The sequence below is a fragment of the Macadamia integrifolia genome, unplaced genomic scaffold (assembly GCF_013358625.1).
Source record: "Macadamia integrifolia cultivar HAES 741 unplaced genomic scaffold, SCU_Mint_v3 scaffold134, whole genome shotgun sequence".
NCBI lineage: Eukaryota > Viridiplantae > Streptophyta > Magnoliopsida > Proteales > Proteaceae > Macadamia > Macadamia integrifolia.
In genome coordinates, this window is record NW_024868167.1 from 547092 (window position 1) to 560990 (window position 13899).

The window sequence follows — 13899 nt, forward strand, 5'->3', positions numbered from 1 at the left end:
GTTGAGATCTTTGATGTTTGGGGCATCGATTTTATGGGACCATTCCCTAATTCCTTTGGGAATTTGTACATACTTTTGGCCGTTGATTATGTTTCTAAATGGATAGAGGTCATACCTTGTAAATCTAATGACCACAAAGTGGTGGTCCAGTTTCTCAAAGAGAACATTTTTTCCCGCTTTGGTGCACCACGTGCAATAATTAGTGATAGGGGTACTTATTTTTGTAATCGGCCTTTTGAGGCCTTAATGAAAAAGTATGGGATCACCCATAAGTTATCTACCCCTTATCACCCCCAAACTAGTGGCCAAGTGGAGGTGTCTAATAGGCAGATCAAACAAATCTTGGAGAAAACTGTTAATCCCAACCGTAAGGATTGGTCCCTTAGGCTCATTGATGCCTTGTGGGCCCATCGGACTGCATTCAAGACCGACCTTGGTCAGTCTCCCTACCGTTTGGTGTATGGAAAAGCTTGTCACTTACCAGTTGAGTTGGAGCATAAGGCCTTTTTGGCCATTAAGAAGCTTAACTTTGATTTGTCTGATGCGGGAATTCATCGTAGGCTCCAACTATCTGAGTTGGAGGAACTTAGGAATGAAGCATATGAAAGTTCTAGAATTTACAAGGAAAAGACCAAAGCTTTCCATGATAAACACATTCTGCGTAAATCTTTTGCAATTGGTGATAAGGTCTTATTGTACAACTCTCGATTGCATCTTTTTCCTGGTAAGCTTAGATCCCGATGGGATGGCCCATTTATTGTCCATAATATATATCCCCATGAGGCTGTGGAGATTTTGAATCTAGGAACAGGGGTAATTTAATAGTCAGCATTTGAAGCCATTCCTCGAGTTTCCTAATACTGGTAGTGAAGAGGTCATGGATCTCCATGAACCTCTTTACACTGATGACTAACTTTTAATCAGGTATGACCCCCTTGCATTGTCTTTGTTTTTAATTCTTTCCATGCATTGAGGACATTGCATGACTTAAGTGTGGGGGAGGGAAACCAGTTTTTGTTTTTTTTTTCACTTTATTTTATTTGTTTTTCTTTTTATTTTTGAGCTTGCTAAGGATGAAGTCCTACTTTGGCTTTTGGCTAATGATCATACCATTCGGTTGCTTGATGTATGAAAATAAAAGTTTTGACTAAGGTACCCATTTTGAACATATAAAACCCTGTTGAGAAGAAAGAAACAAGCATGTGTCTTGAGATAGGACTTTCTTTTGAAAAATAAGAGACCCCTGTTTTATGGTGATGGACCATATGTAAGTCTGTGGGTTCCTTGTACTTTTGATTTGGAGTTGAGACCTTCTTTTTAATTTGGCATGGGTTGACAAATGCACAATTTTAAATGAAATGTGAAATGTGGTATAAAGAAGAATAAGAGTTGATTCCCTTGGAACTAGACAGGGCATTGCGCCTCAGGAAGCGTGGTGTCTTGATTGAAATTCTTTGGGAGGAAACTTCTGAAGTAACTCTAGCATCACTGCCTTTGTGGATATATGCAAAAAGCGAAGCTACATAGTAACTTGGGTGTCTGGTGTTTGCTCCATCATGTCATTCAGGCCAAAAGTAGTGGAGTAGAATAGAGTTTATTAGTGAAAAAAAAAAAGAAAAAAAATGTGCAAATGTCATTATTGCTTGGTAACATGTTTGGTCAAAAATACTCCAACGCCTTAGTCATTGGTTCCCTATTTCTTCACAAGTGGTTTTGCCTTAAGATAAGGATGTTTTGGAAGAGACGAGGTGAGTTTCAAATTAAGAAATATGCTAGTGCCTGGAATTGATAAAGGGTAATAAAAGTTCAAGTGTGGGGGTCCCTTGTAAGAGAAATTATCTTTGCTCCGGATCGGTATGAGCCTTACCTTTAGCCAAGGTTGGGATTTGTTTATTCTGAATTTTGGGTGTATATTCACTGCAAACACCCACGAGACACAACTCGTCCACTAGGATAATTTAGGGGTTTAAAGGCTTGTTGCACATGTTAAGTGCAACCGTGATTCCTACGAAAGTGAGTTAGGCTTTTTCTTTATTTATTTATCTTGCTCGAGGACGAGCAAAATTCAAGTATGGGGGAATTTGATGAGCACAATAATGTGTGAAATCTTAGGGATATAAGTGTATATTTTACCCCACTTTGGATAGTGCTACTTTTATTTTTCTTATTTTTTTTTAGTTTCCAAGTTTACAAGAGAAAGTGCTTAAAGTGAATCAAGAACCAGTCCAAAGGTGGGACCCACTCATTGGTACCACATCCTCTCTCCTACAAAATCCTGAAGATTATTCTCTCTCCTTGCCACCTCACAAGATCTTGAAGATGCTATGTAGAGATTCCTTTCTGATTTAATCAAGATTGCAAGATGTTGGTAAATATTGTAAAGAAGGAATAGAATTTGTTAATTTTGAAAACGGATTCTCTCTTTCCTCACACAATATCTCAGAGAATGAGGATTTTACCAAGATTTTATTTTATTTTATTTTCCTTCTTTTCTTAAAGAAGACTTGTAGAAGGAAGGAGGCAAGACAAAAGCCCTATAAAAGCCCCTTCCTCCCCCCTCCTAATTATTATTCCCCTTAGTTTATTTTCTATTTTATGCTTAGTTTTCTTCTCTCTCTCCCTCTCTCACTCTTTAGTTTTAGTTCTTCTCTATTTTTGCTTTAATCACTTTTGTAATAGTTTTTTTTTTATGTCAATTAATGCAATCACTCTTTTATTCTTATTCAGCCTTTTATGTTATGATTTATGCAATTGAGTTGTAATTTTTAAAGTTATAGTTCTAGGCTTAGATCTAGGTGACAAGATCACAAGCCGTGGAGCATCTTTTTTTTCAAGTTCAGTTTTTTTTTTGTTTCAAAATTTGTTTTCTCTAGTACTAGAAATTTCAGATTTGGTTTATTCTAGATCTGGTTTTAGTACTGGTAGTATCTCAAATCACCCAAGCTTTCAAGTTCAAGGGTTGAAGTTCAAGTAAGCAGGCTCCTTCAATAGTCTTCTCTCCCCCCTCTCATTCCCTCTTCTGACTACTCTTTCTTTCTTAATTTAGGATTTTAATTTCAGTGGTTACATTATTGCTATCCCTTTCCCCCAAGGTTCATGGCTAGTGTATGTGTTGGCTTTGCCCCTCCTAGCCATAGAACCATCAATTTATTGCTTTTATTTTAATTGTCTCCCTTTCCCTAAAGCCAAGTAGAGTAACCCTTGTAAGAGTGACTCTCTGGTCAAGTAGGGAAGCTCATATTATGATGCATCCCTCGGGCTAAGTAGAGAAACGTACTTGTGAGTCTCTCTCTAGCTTTCTCCCCTTTCTTTTACTTTATGTTTTATTTCGATATTTTTTTCCTTTATTTTTTTTAATTGCGTGGGTTATTTATTTTCACTTATTTATTTATTTAATTTTAATTGTGTGGCTTGTATCTTTAAATTATTAGATGACGAATGGTTAGGACATTATTTTAGATACATATGTTTAGGGCGGTAGTTAGAATTAGATCACAACCATTAGTAGGTTCACTTTCGCATTATTAAAAGAAAAAAATAAAGTAGCTACTCTCTCTGAGTTCGACCCATAGCTACACTGATCCATACGCTTGCGGTTACATTTAAAATCTCAAACAATGTCCATTGATTACTAGGAATTGAACAAGTTAACCATCAGGAACTGGTATCCATTGCCACGCATCGATGATCTGTTTGATCAGCTACAAGGTGCTATGATATTTTTAAAGATTAACCTCAGTTCCGGGTATTATCAACTCAAGATAAAGAATAGTGATGTACCAAAGACAACCTTTAGAACTCAGTACAGTCATTATGAGTTCTTGGTGTTGTCTTTTGGATTGATTAATGCACTAGCAGCTTTCATGGATTTGATGAACCGAGTGTTTCATGATGTCCTTGACAAATGGGTCATTATTTTCATTGATGATATCTTGATCTACTCGAAGTCAAAAGAAGACCATGTAAAACACTTGAGGATGGTACTACAGAGACTAAGAGAGCAACAATTGTATGTGAAATTCAGCAAGTATGAATTTTGGCTTAAACAGGTTGGATTCCTAGGACACGTGGTGTCTGAAAATGGAATCGAAGTGGATCCAGATAAGGTAAAAGCCATAGTAGACTGAAAGATACCCAAGAGTATAACTGAAATTAGAAGTTTTTTGGGTTTGGCAGGTCACTATAGATGCTTCATCAAAAATTTTTCTTAGATTTCAGCACTAATGACCAAGTTGACTAGGAAAGGTATAAAGTTTGGTTGATCAAAGGAGTGTGAAGAATGTTTTCAAGAGCTGAAGAAGCGGCTAGTGTCAGCACCAGTGTTAACTATTCCTAAAGACATAGGTGGAATGATAGTGTATACCGATGCTTCCAAAGTTGGATTAGGTTGTGTACTTATGCAACACAATTAAGGTTGTAGCATATGCATCCAGACAATTGAAGGACTATGAAAAGAACTATCCTACAATGACTCGGAGCTAGCAGTGGTCATTTTTGCCTTAAAGATTTGGCGTCACTACTTGTATGGTGAAAAGTGCAAAATATATAGTGACCATAAAAGTCTTAAGTACTTTTTCACCCAAAAAGACTTGAATATGAAACAAATGAGAAGGCTTGAGCTTATGAAAGATTATGATTGTGATAATCAGTATCACCCAGGGAAGGCCAATATAGTGGCAGATGCTTTAATCTGGAAAGCTCAATTTGTGTCACTTTCCTATCTAACTGTCAGTCCAGAGCTCGTACAGGAAGAGATGTTAATGGATGAAATCCTTTTGTATGAGGGAGCATCCTTGGAACTAGAACACCAGGCAGATGGTGTTTAATAGTTGACTATGTCCTCTGCGACTCTGTAGGTACACTTATCCATCAGGGAAAAAATCATAATGAAACAACCTTTAGATCCTGAGTTGCAGTGGATCAGAGAGAAGATTCAAGAGTAAACAATGAATGACCCTAGCTTTACATTAGCCAATGATGGGGCACTGTTGTTTCGGGGTAGATTGTGTGTACCCTACGACAAAGTAATACAAAACAAAATTGCAAAGGAAGCACACAGTTCTAAATATTCTCTTCACCCTGAAAGTATCAAGATGTACAAAGATCTAAAGCAACACTACTGGTGGCTAGCAATGAAGTCCACAATAGCTTTGTATGTGTCGACTTGTCTTGCATATCAGAAAGTCAAAACTAAATGGAATTGACCTTTTGGCACTCTTCTACGCTCCTAGTACCTGAATGGAAGTGGGATAAGATTACAATGGACTTCATCACCGGACTACCACATACACCCAAGGGAATGGATGCAATTTGGGTAGTGATTGACAGGCTTACTAAGACAGCTCACTTTATTCCGATCAGGACCAAGTACACCATGGATAAGCTGGCACAGCTTTACATGGATAATGTTGTACGCTTATATGGTGTACCAGTGAGCATTATATAAGACAGAGACCAGAGGTTTACCTCCAAATTCTGAAAAAGCTTCCAGCAAGCCTTGGGATCACAATTGAATCTAAGTACGGCCTTCCATCCACAGACAGACGGATAATCCGAGCGGACAATACAGATATTAGAAGATATGCTCCGAGCCTATGTCATGGAAATGAGTAGTAGTTGGGAGGAATATATACCTCTTATGGATTTTGCTTACAACAAAAGCTACCAAATTATAATTGGTATAGCTCCATATGAAGCATTATATGGTAGAAAGTACAGAATTCCTCTATACTGGGACGAAGTAGGTGAATGTCGAATCCTTTTATCAGAAATGATTTAGATGACATGTGATAAAGTCTATGTCATTAGAGAAAGAATTAAGCAGTCCAATCACATCAAAAGAGCTATGCAGATAGTCGTAGGGCCGAAATGGAATTCCAAGGAGAGAAAGTGTTTCTCAAAATATCTCCTACCAAAGGCCTGTGCAGATTTCACAAGAAATGCAAGTTAAATCCAAGATATATTGAGCCATTTGAGATTTTGATGCGAGTTGGAGCAGCAGCATACATGTTGGCATTATCACCTTCCCTTAGCAATGTTCACAATGTCTTCCATGTATCTATGTTGAAGCAATACATTCATAATCCATCTCACATACTACCTGTGAAACCGGAATACTTAGAAGCAGATATGACATATGAAGAACATCCAACTGAGATCTTAGACTGAAATGTGAAAACCCTCCGTAACCGCTCTGTCGCTTTTGTGAAGATTCGATGGGTCCACCACCCGATTGAAGAGGCATCTTGGAAGAAAGAGGATGATATTCAAATCTGATATCCTCATCTTTTCGAACAACCAGGTACTATAATTTTGAGGATGGAATTTTCAAAAAGAGGAGGGTAATGTGATATCCTACTTTCTAAACCTGGTCAAATTAACCGCATTGACTTGGTTTGATCATATAGGGGCTGAACTGGAGAGAACCGACACAGGTACCATATGGAATATGGTAGCAAGGGTTACCTTGAACTCAGGTTGGCCTAACACGACCAAACAAGTACCAAGTGTAATACGTGCACCCAAACCTTGCATTTGCATGCACCACGAGGCCATGTTTAAAAAGTAAAGGTACGTACTAGTATTTGTGGGTACCAATGTAATTTAATATTATGTGGTATTTATTCCCATTGAAGCCCAATTGAGATAGCCCACCTGAGATATACCCACCTGAGATGTACCCACCTGAGATTTAGTCCACCTGAGATAGTCCACCTGAGATAGCCCACCTGAGATTTAGAAGATATTTTGGGGGCCCAAGTATAAAAGGGGGAGACATTAATTGTCTTTTCCCTCATTAATGTTAGTTGGTCAATGGGAGAGTAAAGAAGAGAGAGAAATAAAGGAAAAAAATGAAGAAAAAGAAAGAAGAAGAAGGGAAAATCAACCGTAGAGCTTCACTAGAGTTGGGTCTTGGTACTTTGATCTAGATTAACGATCAACTCATCGAGGTCTTCGATTTGAGGTAGGTATTGTACACATTTCAAAGATTCTTAGAAAAATCCCTTCCTTAAACCCTCTTTTTGTTTTTTGGGAAAGAACCCCCTTAGATCTTGCTAATCCTACTTAGATAATTAAATCTAAAGTCTAATGGAAGGTGTGTGTAATGATTTTGAAGGATTTGAAAGGAGTGTTGGTGAAGATCTAGAGTATTTGGAGGTTCTTGAGCAAAAGAAGTGAAATTTGAGGTTTCATTAGTGTTCTTGAGAAAGAGGTAAGAACCTTCATTTTTTTTTATTTGATCTTAGATCTAGGTTGAGGGTACATGCTTGGACCTTAGATAAGTGACTTGAATCACCGAATCATCCCTAAACAAGTTCCCTAAGCCAAAGGAAAGTCGAGAATGATGTTGGAAAATTTTTCTTTTAAAGACTGTGGGGTATTTTTACCCCACCTGTCTTTTGGTTTTAGCCCACATGAGTTCCCAGAACTCAGTTTTAGGCTCTGAAGTAATCGGTGGGCTACATAGCCCATCGGTCTTTGGCTCTAGCCCACCTGTTTTTCTAGAATTTTCAAAATTGATCCAAATTTGATGGGTAACCCCCATTTATGATTCTAAACCTAGTTTTAATGTTCAAACATGATGATTTTGACTCCAAAATAGTGAAATGATAAACCATTATGTTTATGATAAGTTACACTCAATGTACGTGTACCCACACATCAGATCATTTTCATACCGGATTCAAGCACCATGTACATATACAAAGTGGGGAGTGGACTCTGATTTAATATTAGAATGTTAGGCATCATTTAAACATATGTTAGTCTAGTCATGTCATCATATCACTTGTGTGTATATTAGACATCACATATGCCATATCACGCATTGAATGTGCATTTACATAATATGCCATGTGTTGTATTATGATTAAATATCCATTATGTCTTGATGTATGTGATGAAGAAATCTCATTTGGACATGATATGCATACTAGATTTTTGATGCCGTAGTTGGCATGAAAACGAATGCATGGTGGCTTGTGTATGGGATGCGGTACCATTGTGTAATCGTACTATACTCTTATAAAGGCATGTGGCTAGGATGTGATTTACTCTTGTGCTATGACCCTTCCCAATAAGGGTTTATGTGTTGGGGGATCATTGGGGGAAGTATCGGGTTGCGGCTGTCAAACTCCTGCAGTGGTTAGTAGTACATACGACTGATCACTAGGACAGTCGGTAACCCCGATGGTATATTCAGAGAGTCGATCATACTGCTTTTATTTTGGGTGGAGTCACCTATTTACTTTCTATCATTTAAATTTCTCGGGAGTCGACTTGCATTTTAAATTTCAGTACCAACGGTGGGCTTTCTCCAATAACCCTATGGGTGTATCGTGGGATGGGATTCGCGGCTCGTACCCAGGGCAAACGCACACTGTGATTGTGAGTAGCACATAACTTATGACCTAGTAATGTTGTTAGGTTAATAGGGTTAAAATGAATTGCATATAAGCGTATTTGTGTTGTGACTGTTGGTGTGATTTTTTTGTGTAGTCTTCCTTTCCACTTACTAGGCTAGTGATCTCATCCCACGTGCACAATTCTTTTTAAGTGATTTTGCAGGTTACCCACCTGATGATTAGGAGCGGGGCCCCACTGTGGAGTTTCCATTTGAGGACTGGTGGGTCCCTGATGAGTTCGAGCACGGTACCAATTGTACGTGCGAGGATTGTGTTGCATGACAGCTATGACTCCTGAATGATTCTTTTTTATGTACTCCCTTTTTGTTACTTGATGCTTAAATTGTTGTATTTATATATATATATATATATATATTATGCTTTCGGGCCCAAATGTATGTAACTTTTATAACTCAATTTGGGTATCAAGTATTTGGGAAACAATTACATGTATTATTATGAACAGGTCTTCTGCTGAAAATACAAGTCTTATCTTATATTAGTAGATGTATGATGTATCGCAGTTACTGCATTGTTGATCCTAACAGGTTTGTGAGTTAACCGGTGTTAACTCGATCATCGGTTCGACTTTGTGCGAGCAAGATGTGACAATCTTTCTCTCTCCTCTCTTTGAAATGATACATCTATCGGTGTTTTAGGAGGAGAGAGTAGATACAAGGACTGAGATTCAATCCCATCCACATGTATAATAGAGAATCTAAAGATACTTTGCTACCCCTGATTTCAATTCTTCAACTTATGATGACTCAGTCCTTGGATAATCTACCTTTGAGTGTGATTCCTATTTTTTTAAATGTTTATTTTGTTCCTCCTCTATATGTTCCAGCTCATGCCTAGCAAGCACGTGGTTCTTTTTATTGAACATTTAGCTTTGATTTCGTTGACTACACACTCTCCGATTCTCTAACTGACATGGACATAGATATACTTTCTCTTCTTTGAAGTCATGCTTTCTCTTTTTCCATAAAAAAAATTGTGTAGAGAGAGGACCATACAACCTGGGGTACAGTCAACAGCACCCCCTATATTTGGACTCGCCCACTTATGAACCCTCCTACAGACCTCCTCATGCGACCTGCGTACCCAATGTAGTCACCTACGGCTTCGATGAATCGATATACTCTTTTCTCTTTTCAGTAATAACCTTCAAGGTATTTTAAAATTGGGGAATTTTCTATCAGTCCCTACACATGGCCTATATTTACTAAAATTCCTCTACCTTTTATTTTCGTTTTGATACTCCTCTGCTTTTGGAATTTTACATCACTTTTTCCTCTTCTCTTTTTAAATACCCAGATTACCCCTCCTTTTCACTTATAACCTATTAAACTTTTTTCATATTTTTTTGTTCAAAATATGCTTTTACTAATCTAAGAAAACAGTCAACCGGATTTGTCCTTCTATTATTACTTGATTTAAATGTTACTTTTTTTGCTGAAACTCAAACTCCTCCTTCACTCCCATATCATTATTTTCTATTTTATCTATTGTGAATTTTTTTTAAAGGCATTATTAGTATTGAGTCACTTAAAGATATTATTTATTTATTAGTTATTTTTGTCTTATCCATCATCAAGGTTATTGTTTGTTTATTTTTTTTTTCTTTTGTCTCATCCATCATCACGAGTTTAGTAATCTATTTCTTTTATGGATATTGGCAACCGATACCAATTCGAATCGGTATCGAATTTAATATTACATTCTCCGTTAGCATTGTGACACATGGTTTTTGGATTAACAAAATTTAAAAAAAATTTTGATAAAAATATTGGATCTGTATCATTTTCAACCAATATCGATATGGATCACTTAATCCTTCCACAGTGAAAAAGATATTTAAATTTATGGGAACTTGCCACCCTTTATTGGAGGAACGGGACCCATGTAAAGTTTTGATTTTTATTCCCAATCAATTCGAACCAATCAATTTAAAGGTTACAAGTGAAAAGAAGGGATAATCTTGGTATTTAAAAATAGCAGGAGAGAGAGATGTAAAAGCCTAAAAGCAAGGGAGTATTAAAAAAAAAGTAAAATGTAGGGGAGTTTTAGTAAATATGGATCAAGTGTTGGGGAGTGATAATAAATTCTCCTCTAAAATTAAATAGGACTGTAAAAATTAACTTTTCAACCAATCCAACGGTGTGGACTTAAGGTCTAAACTATACACCCAAAGGTCTTCCCTTGTAGACTCTTTAGTTGTCTGGTAGTGGCCATTAAAGGTATAAATTAATGGAATCAAATACCCAACCCTCCTTGCCGTAACCTAATATACGATCCTTTTTTTTTTTTTCTTTATTCCGCACTTTTATCCTTTCATTTTCATCGCTTGACCCAATTAAATGTTTATTTATGGAAAAATACTAGGACACCCCTTAGATTATGGTCAGATTACTTAAGATATCTAAAAATTTGAAAATATTACTTGAAGCATTCTACCTGGTCATGTTAAACTTTTATTATTGGTTGAATGAAAATACCATTTTCCCCTTATAAATAATAAAACTAATACTTAAGAAATCAGAATCACTAATTTTTTTTGTAGGAAAATAACCAACTTACCCTTTAGTAGTGGATGAAGGGATTTCCCTTTCACCCATCTTCCATCTCAATTCCTTCACTACTTTGTATAGAAAATTATGGCACATTCAGTTCTAAGGTTTTACAAGTTAGTGTTGATTTGGATTCTATAAGAAAAACAAGAAGCTCTATCCTTTCTCCCAAAACCTTCTTCAGCCTCTCTCCTTCCTTCTCATACATTAACAAATCCCACAAGCAATAACCCACCACGAGCAGCCAGATCTGATTTCACGGATTTAATACTTTATGTTCAGTTGATGTCTGCAATTGGTTCTTGATGGAATTGATTGAGTATGATGTGGAATGCTTCATTTGAAATCTTGGGCAGAATCAATCAAAGTGGAAGGAGTTATTTCCATATCCTTCCATTTTTGGTTTGGTGTTTAGAGGTTGAAGTCGTGTTTAGAGGTTAAAGCCAACCTCAACAATAGATGAAAGGGAAGGTATAGTCCCTTGTTTTGGTTCGTGGGTATATAAGTGTCTATTCACTACCCTTAAAGGGTAGAGAAGACATTTAATATTTTTTGGGTAATTTACAACGTCACCCCCTGGAGAATGCCAGTATTATAGGGATATCCCCTCTCTTTCACCAAATTAGACTCGGACTCCCTGCCTTTAATTAGTGTTAAGTGATGCTATAAAATGACACTTTAACCCTTATGAGTAAAACACCCTTATCCTATTATACCAAAAATACCCCTCTATTCACCCTTACCTCTTTTATCACTTTCCCCTCCTCCGTTCCTCCTCTCCCTAACTGCGATCTGTGATTTTGGCGAGATTCAGCCGAGTTGACAGTTCTGTCGCCAGCAAGTTGTGCTCCTTCCATCGCCAGCAAATAGTGCACTTACCATCTCTGCTATCTTAGGTCACCGGGGAGAAGGTTTGTTATATTTTTGTTTGTTTTCATCTCTCCTACTACTTGCTGGTTCGGGTGATGGTGCTACAGAGCCCCTCCCATCATACTTATACCATATTCAATGGCCCTAGAGAAACACCCCATAATGCTCCGTGGGAGGTTTACTATCCTTCGCGCAAGATCATAGCCAGTATTGGCAGCTCCTCTTGCTCTCGCGTGTTCCCTCGTCATCGAAAAAGACATTGCTACCCTCTATTCCCTATCGTAAACCAAACCCCTAAACTGAACACAGTCAAGCCACAGTGGAAAAGCACTCCTCTCTAACCCAAAGCTGGACGTTGCGTTTGCTGTGGGATGAAAAGTTACATACCTAAAAACTCCCAAAAATGTAATTTAATTAGGTCCTTGAATATTAAGTGATCGGTGTGAGACACATTATCAACTAAATACAAGAATCAAAAGATCTTCGAGGAACGAACCCTTCTTTATGGGTGCAGGTCCTCTTCAACATCGGTATATGTCCTCCATTAACGGTCAGTTAAGAGTTTTCCTTTTCCTTTTCCGTTTCTTGACTTTTCTTTTCTTTGTGTATTGAAAAGCAACTCCGGATTCGAAAATGAAGATATGGATTATGATTTCGCATCTGGTTCAATCTTCTCGATTTGGGATTCGGAATGTTACATTTTGCAAATGGGGATGATCAAGAAAGGGGTTAAATGAGAAGCAAAATAGCATAACTGTAATAGCTGGAGGGAGTTCATAGTTGCCGTAGACGCTGTTGCCGGAAGGGGGTTGTAGCCTCGCCGGAAAGGGTTGCAGCCACAAAAGCATCGAAGTGAGAGTGAGTTAGGTTTGGTTGTTTAATCGATTTGGGGACTAAAACTAATGAGGGTAATTTCGGTACTCCTGTATTTTTAAGGGGCAAAATGGTATTTAGAAAAAAAATGAACTGCCGACGTCAACATTCTTGGTATATTCTGAAACATTGATTGACGGCAGGGGGTCCGAGTCTAATTTGGTGAAAGAGAGGGGGTATATTCCTATAAAACTGGCATTCTCTAGGAGGTGGCGTTGTAAATTACCGATATTTTTTCCACCCATGATGTCTTCACTGAGCGGACGGTAAATGACTAATGGGCAAAGGCTAGCTAGATGTAATAAATCTTAAATGTAAGGTTGGTTCAAGAAAACTTTTCAAATTTTTGGAATGTTAAGCAATCTTGCAACAGTATAGGGGGTTTTCAAGTAATTTTTCCTTTATTTTTTAATTCCTCATCTCTTATTTTCATTCTCCCAAAAGTAACACACAAAGCTTTGAGTTATAGAAGGTTATGATGTTAAATATCTACTCTTTAACACTAAAGCTGTACAAGTCCAAACCAAATTGTATATTCAAAAAAAAAAAGGATAGGGAATCGCCACACTGCTCACATGGAATGAAATCTTTCACACAAAGCAAATGGATGCACGGGAAGAGGCATCACATTATTCATACATTGGAAAGTAATACATCAAGAAAAGAAAAATATCAGATGAGGAGAAAGAATGTGTTAGAAGGCACATGTCACTAGCGATGTGACCATCTTTTTCTTTTTCCTTCAAAAAAATGAATCCTTGTTTGTTTTTCATTATACATAATTTTGTATAAATGATATTTTAAATAAAAAAAAATTCTATATTTTATGTTGAAATAAAGAGTAACATTTTCAATTTACATAGATAGAAACAGAACCAAACAAAATATGGCTATTTAAGTGAATCAAATCTAATTTGGGCCATGCCCGATTAATATTTGATTATAATTCTAAGAACAATACTAGGGTTCTCACACCAAACTAACGAATAATAGTGAACTATGCCGACTCCAACTCACAACTAATCATCATGATTCCTGAACAATAATGGAACAAGTGCTTCCTTAATTAGACTGCCAACTCCGTTGGCTTTTTGTGTAACCATCAAATATAAGTAATGGGTAAAACAAATGATTGAATTCATGAAAAGCACACTATGAAACAAAAGCATTGAAAAAAAAGA